Genomic DNA, 7,697 nt, shown 5'->3' on the forward strand with positions numbered 1-7,697 from the left:
ATGAATTATGAACCAAAGGCTGTGGAGCCCCCAGCTGGATCAGGCCCTCTGGATAAGTGAGACAATTGAATAGCTTGAACTGTTTGGGAGGCATCCAGGCAGTGGGACCCGGACCTGTCCTTAGTGCATGAGCTGGCTATTTGGAACCTTGGGCTTACACAGGGATACTTTGCTCAGCCTGGAAGGAGGGTACTGGACCTGCCTGTACTGAATCCACCAGGTTGAATTGAATCCTGAGGGGAGTCTTGTCCCTGGAGGAGATGGGAATGGAGGGGAGGGGCTGGGGGGAAGGTGGGGGCGGGGGCGGGAGTGGGGAGGACAGGGGAACCCATGGCTGATGTGTAAAATTAAAACACAAATATAATAAATAAAAAGGGAGAAAAAAAAAAGGTCAGCTGGGCATGGTGGTGCATACCTTTAATCCCAGCAGTGGGGAGGCAGAGGCAGGGGGATCACTGAGTTTGAGACCGGTCTGATCTACACAGAGAAACCATGTCTCAAAACAATAAAGAAATAAAAAATTAAAAAATTAAAGGTCGGGTTGGGGATTTAGCTCAGTGGTAGAGCGTTTGCCTTGCAAGCACAAGGCCCTGGGTTCGATCCTCAGCTCAAAAAATAAATAAATAAAATACAAATAAAGGTCATCTTCTGCCACACAGAAGTTGGATGGCTGGCCTGGGCTACATAAGACCCTGTCTCAGATGAGCAAAAGAAGAAAAGCTGAAAGCCAAGAAAAGCAGATTCAGGCTGGGCATGATAAGTCTAGCTTTTAATCCCAGCACTCACTCAGGAGGCTCAGGCAGCGGATCTCTGTAAGTTCAAGGCTAGCCTGGTCTACAGAGTGAGTTCCAAGACATCCAGGGCTATGTGGTAAGACTCTGGACCCCTGCTCCCTCCCCACCAAAAAAGTGGATATACATGTAATCCTAGCTCTCTGGAGGCTGAGGCAGGAGGATTGTGTTCAAGGCTATCTTGGACTTCTTTTTATAAGACTGTCAAAAAATTACATACTCTTCATATATATGAATTTCATACATATATCTGAATACATGAACACACATATTTATATATTTCACACACACATACATATCTATATATGAAGGGAGGTGAAATGGAGGAAAGGAGGCAGTTGGGAGGGAGGGAGGGAGGGAGGGAGGGAGGGAGGGAGAAGATGGAATATAAACGGTACTAACAGCCCAGGTTCCCTGGGTATCTGACCCACTCAGTTTCCACGGCAAGCCCTAGGCTCCAATACAAACCAGGACGTGAGCTGGACAAGGACCTCAATGTTATTGGGTTAACAATTGCGTGGACAGGACCGAGGCTCTGTGCTCTACCCATGGCTCTACAGGATGGAGGAAGAGGGTGGCTGTGAGACACGTGATAGACCCCTAGGCACTGCACACTTGTGTGGGATTATTACTAATCAGTGGGTTTTCTGTCCCCTCCATCTCCCTGTTCCTAGGGCTCTCGAAGCAGCGTGAGTGGGCAGCAAGCAGCTAACAATTAATTACAGGCTGCTTCGCATTGTTCTCTAATTACTCTTCCAGGCTGTGGGATTCCTCACCTGCACAGCATCCTGGAGCACAGACAAGAACCTCCCACAAGCTTCTCTCCCCTCCCCTCCCCGGTGCCTAGTCCTGTACCAGGCTCACAGGATGCCTTCAAACAGAGCAGCAACTGGCTGACTCGTGTTCATGTGGGATACAGATAAGGATTACAGGGAGGTTTATCAATATGCTAGACTCCTGCAAGGGTGCTTAGTTGAGTGGAGGGGGAACCCTAGGCATCAGAACTTAACCCAATCACACCACCATCAAGTCCCCCATCAAGAATATCGAGACCAAAGCCTAAACTAAAGTTCTACCACTGAGCCACACCCCAGCCCCTCACTGGGGGATTCTAGGCAGGTGCTCTACCACTGAGCCACACCCCAGCCCCTCACTGGGGGACTCTAGGCAGATGCTCTACCACTGAGTCACACCCCAGCTCCTCACTGGGGGATTCTAGGCAGGTGCTCTACCACTGAGTCACACCCCAGCCCCTCACTGGGGGATTCTAGGCAGGGGCTCTACCACTGAGCCACACCCCAGCCCCTCCCTGGGGGATTCTAGGCAAGCGCTATACTGTTGACTCATGGCCCTATCCCTTACTAGAGGATTCTGGGTAGGTAATCTACTGCTGATGCACACACAACCCTAAGGCCGTCACTAAAGATTCTAGGTGGGTGCTCACTATATTACTGAGCAATTTTCCCAACCCTTCAGGCATTAGAATTCTAACACATTTCCCAGGTGGCTTTCCCATGAAATCAGGACTGAAATGGTACTAAAGTGGCTCCCCAACAAATGCACTCAGTGTTCCTGTGACATGAAGACCTGCGACTGCATCTTCCTACTGGGTTGTGTCATGTGTCCCATCTGCATGGCCTCATCAACCTCAGCAGCTTCAGGTGACTCCAAACTCTCAATACCCAGCCTGGAAATACCTTCGGCTCAAAAATGTAACCAGGGGGACCTGGGCATGTTGGTAAATTTTCATTGCAGCTACTCAGGAGACTCAGGCAAAAGTTCAAATCCTGCCCGGGTGACATAGTGAGTTTAGAGCTAGCACATGCAACTTAGTGAGACCCTATCTCAAAAGAAAAATTTTTTAAAAAGTAAGCAAAGGTCTGGGGGTGTGCCTCAGTGGTAGAGCCCCTGCCTAGAATCCTCCAGTGAGGGGCTGGGGTGTGGTTCAGTGGTAGAGCACCTTCCTAGAATCCCCCAATGAGGGGCTGGGGTGTGGCTCAGTGGTAGAGCACCTGCCTAGAATCCCCCAGTGAGGGGCTGGGGTGTGGCTCAGTGACTGCAGAATATGTCAGGCCTTGGTTCAATCACCTATACAGTCAGAGAAGGAGGGAAGGCAGGAATAAGAGGCAGGGAAAGGGAGGAAGGGAGGGAGGAAGGAAAACAGGCAGGCCTTTCTTGAGTTCTGTAGCAGTGGCAGGCCCCTTTCTGTTCCGCCTCACCTTGGTTCCTCAGAGAGGCTGTAGCCAACCACAGCAACAGCACTCCCCGGCCCCTCCTGGCCAAGCAAACCCATGGTCGCCTGTGCTCAGGCCAAGAAGACCTTTAACTGTCCATTCACCAGCCATCTCTCTCCTCTCCAGTAAAACGATGTCCTGAGCCAGACTGCGGTTTTGTGACTTGAAGGCTAAAGCCATGACTCAATAGCATCTACTTATCAAGACCAAAGGCTTGTCGGTCACCATGTGTGTGGAAGGAACCGCTCCCAGGCCTGAGTGCCTTCATGCTACAGGGCCAAGCTGTGCCCTGGTGCCACTGGGCTGTGCTCTGGGATATGACTAGAATAACCCCCAAACTAGCTACCCACAGCCTTCAGGCTCTGCCTCTAGAGCTGGGAAGTCTGACTTCTCACTTGCCTGTCTGGAACTTCTGATGGCTTAATCCAGCCCGTGCTGGAGCCGCTGATGTTTTTTCCTTTCTTTCTCTGTGTGTGCATATGTATATAAGTGTGTACATGTTTGTGTGTGTGTGTGTGTGTGTGTGTGTTCATGTGTGTGCATGTTGACTTCCAGATCAGAAGATTAGGTGTCATTTCTCAGGTCCCAGGTACCATCTAAGGTGTCATCTACCTTTTCTTCTTTCTCTTTTTCAGACAGTCTCTCTATGTAGCCCTGGCTGTCCTGGGACTCCCTCTGTGGATCAGGCTGGACTGAAACTCTCAGAGATCCACCTGCCTCTGCCTCCCGAGTGCTGGGATTAAAGACATGAGTCACCACCCCCCACACCCGGCTGCTTATTTTTTTAAACAGGGTTATACTGTGTATTCCTGGTTGGCTTGGAACTTGCTCTGTCGGCCAGGGTGGACTTGAACTCACAGAGATCCGCCTGTTTCTGCCTCCCAAGTGCTGGGATTAAAGGTGTGCACCACCATACCTAGCTCACCATGCTTTTTAAAACAGGGTCTCCACTAGCCTAGAAGTCACTAAGTAGCTAGACTAGCTGACCGGCAACCACATACTGTTTCTGCTTCCCCAGTGCTGGGTTACAAGTGTGTGCCATCGTGTCCAGCTTTTTTTATGTGGACTCTAGGGATTGACCTCAGGTCTATGCTTGCTCAGTCTCGGCTCTTTACTGTCTTGTTAGTTTTCCAGGCCTGGATTCAGCTTTTGTCTTCATCTGCGTGTACACTACATATATAAATGATCAGGTTTGATTAGCAAGCCCACTTGAGGGGTTTTATTCTTGTGATTCCATTGGCTGCAGATAATGGTCCCCCTGGCTACCTGTACCCAGAAAGGACCACTCACACCCCACCAGCGCTGGCTACATCATTGCTCTGAAGTACTACACCCACCACTCCTTCCTCTACTGCTCAGGGGCAGGAAGAGAGAAGATGCAATCTTGTGTCCAGCTAACAGAGGTCACTCATCCTGGATGAGGCAAGTACAGCCATGACATTTGTGTCATCCCCATCGTGTGACAAGTAAGGACAGTTATTCCTGAAAAGGTGGGGAGTGCAGCCTTGGTGAGTTGGAGACAGGCCTTCTGCTATTCACTGGGGGACATGATGCTCTTGGAGAGGTTAGAGGTCAACCCGTGAGAGTCAGCTCTCTCCTTCCACCTTGTGGGTCCCAGAGCTCTAACTCGGGTCAGCAGACTTGGTCCACCAGGCTTTCCGAATTGAGACTGATGACTGAGTCATGGCACCAACCTTTTTTGTTTCTTAGCAACAAGCAAGGCATGTTAAAAAAAAAAAAAAAAAAAAGTACAGGTCTCTGGGAACCTTCTCCAGAGCCCCAAGTCCTTGTGCTTTTCTCTGGCTGTAACAAAATGCCTGATAGAAGCAAATTAAAGGAGAAAGGATTTATTTTGGCTCACAGCTTCAGACTATCACAGTGGGGAAATGTATTAGTCAGGGTTTATAATGGAATATTATTTCAACTATGTAAAGCCATGTTACATTTATGTTGCGGAATATTCCTATGTAAAGATGTGTTGCATTTGTTTATGTTGCACATGTTTAATTACATGTAAAGATGTGTTGCATTTGTTTTACCTTGCCAGCCCAAGGCACCTGATTGGTCTAATAAAAGCGGAATGACCAATAGCTAGGCAGGAGAAGGACAGGCAGGGCTGGCAGGCAGAGAGAGTAAGTAGCAGGAGGAATCTAGGCTTGGGAGAGAAGAGAGAGAATGAGGAACAAGAAAGGGAGATGCCCAGGGCCAGCCAGAAAGACACGGAGTAGGACACACAGAATGAAAGAAAGGTAAAAGGTCCTGAGGCAAAACCCAGATGAAGAAAAACAGGTTAATTTAAGTTGTAAGAGCTAGCAAGAAATGAGCCTAAGCTAAGGCCAAGCAGTCATAACTAGTAATAAGTCTCTGTGTCATGATTTAGGAGCTGGTTGGCAGCCCAAAGAAAGCCTGCCACAAGGGTTCTCTAAAGAAACAGAGCTGAGGGGTTGGGGATTTAGCTCAGTGGTAGAGTGCTTGCCTAGCCAGCTCAAGGCCCTGGGTTCGATCCTCAGCTCAAAACAAAACAAAACAAACAAACAAAAAGAAACAGCTGGGCTGGGCAGTGGTGACACACGCCTTTAATCCCAGCACTCAGAAGGCAGAGGTAGGCGGATCTCTGAGTTTAAGGCCAGTCTGGTCAGCAAAGCTTCCAGGACAGCCAGGGCTAGCGGTGGAGACATTCTGTACTCAAACCACAGCAAAGGACAATCAGGAAGGGCCTCCGAACAGTCCCTCTTGGCTGTTCCCGTGATAGGCCCAAGCAATGTCACATGACTACAGCTTTGGACCAATCACCATCTTCTTGCCCCTAGCCTACACCTGTTGCCCCTCTCAGATCTGTCAACTTGGCCACAGGCAGTGTCAACATCAAGCAGCTGTTCAGGGATGGGGCAGAAGGGAGGAGCCTTCCTTTCTGGAAGCATCCCTGTTCCATATGCTCTGTTCCCCACCCCCACCACTCTTGGGCAGCTACAGAGAGGGAGCGATGGCAACAGAGACTGGACAGGATGGTGGCCTGGTGTCGAAACAGATCCCACCGGGTCCCAGTTCATGGCAAAGCGAACAGTGGAAATCCTTAGAAACTAGTATTTCAACCGAAACACAGGGGAAAGAGAACACCAGCCAACTGGGCAGGAAAACCTTGGCCCAGAAAAATGCCTTCTGGGCCAGTTTCCTCGTGGGATCAAAGACAGATTCTGCTGCACTGGTCCAGCTCTTGTTAGGGGCCCGGAAATGTCTCAGGCAGTTAGTACCCAGCCATCAATCGTTCCGCCCTGGCCATAACCTGTGTGGAGGGCTAACCACACCCATTCCACAGATGGTGAACTGTCACAGATGACGGCCGTGCTATTATAAGGGACACGGGCTCTGCCTTGCAGCCAGTGGCTGTTTTCAGGGACACTGGAATCCTACCCCTCACCCCCCCACTCCCCACTCCAGCTCCCCTTAGACCCCCAGATGTTTGCACCTGCCTGCGGGCCCACAGCTGGCCACAGCTAGAGGCTTTTCCACACTCTCCACTTCCACCCCATCCTCAGACAGACTGTAAGAAAAGCCAGGGGACTTCGTGGCCAACGTGAAGGACTTTAGTAGGTGTTAGAAAAAATAGTCAAGTGTGAAATGAATTCCTGCAACCTCCTGGGCATGCTCGAACCTTCCTTTTCCTTCTGACAATCCCACAGCTAATAAATCAAAGGCAGCCACAGCCAGAATGACCAAAGTAGGAGCCTGAGGTGGCTTTTCAGAGGAGCCACCCAGAGGCCAAGAAGGAACTGCTCTGGCTAGCTGCCCTCTTCCCCTCCAGTTCCAGTTCCCTGCATTTACGGAGCTCGCCAAAGTGGATAGAGAATCGCAGACAATGGACTGTCCACAGCTAGGGCTGAGTCCTGTTTAGGACAGCTTGCCAGATTTCCTGGGAGGGCTGGGAGATGGCTTGGTTGACTAAGTAAGTGCTCCCCACAAAAGCATGAGGCCCTAAATTCAATCTCCAGAACCTACATTTAAAAAAAATGGGGTGTGGCAGTACACACCTGTAACCCCAGGGCTCAGTCAGATCCTTGGGAGCTTGGGGGCCAACTTTTCTACCCAAATCAGCTCTAGGTTCAATGAGAGACCCTGCCTCAAAAAATCAGATGGAGATTCACATATGCTCTACCACTGAGCTAGATCTCCCCAGCCCTTTGCTGGGGGATTCTGGGCAAGTGCTTACCACTGAGCCACACCCCAGCCCCAGACAATTGTATGCAAGCACCACAAAGCTACATCCAGCGCCCCCCCCCCCTGTCCTTTAGTTTTTATTTTGAGACAGGGTCTTACTAGGTTGCCCAAGCTGGCCTTGAACTCCCTATGTAGTCTAGCCTGGCTTTGAACTCATGAATCTTCCTGTCTTATCAGCCCAAGTAGTTGGGATAATAGACTTGAACCACCAGATGCCAGTGACCATTTTATTGGTTGTTTGTAGGTGCTGAGGCTTGAATACACAGGGGCTCTGCACATACAAGGCAAGCAGTCCACCACTAAACTACACCCCCAGCCCCACCCCCACCAAACTTCTCTGGAAGAATGGTCACTGTTTTCTCCAGTCCTTCCCACAGCCTCGAGGCACACAGAGTTCTGCCCTCCGTGACCCCACCTGACCTTTAGGGGAACCAAAGTCACCCTTGGCTGGAAAAGA

The 7,697-nt window shown here is 50.2% G+C and overlaps 1 non-coding gene across 1 annotated transcript; it reads left to right on the plus strand.

The window, feature by feature from the left end:
• Nucleotides 1-541: 541 nt before the first annotated feature.
• On the plus strand, nt 542-615 carry Trnaa-ugc. The gene has a single exon. It is a non-coding gene; the product is annotated as a tRNA-Ala (tRNA).
• The last annotated feature ends 7,082 nt before the right edge of the window (nt 616-7,697 follow it).

This window comes from Onychomys torridus, chromosome 22 (assembly GCF_903995425.1).
Source record: "Onychomys torridus chromosome 22, mOncTor1.1, whole genome shotgun sequence".
NCBI classification, from domain to species: Eukaryota; Metazoa; Chordata; class Mammalia; order Rodentia; family Cricetidae; genus Onychomys; species Onychomys torridus.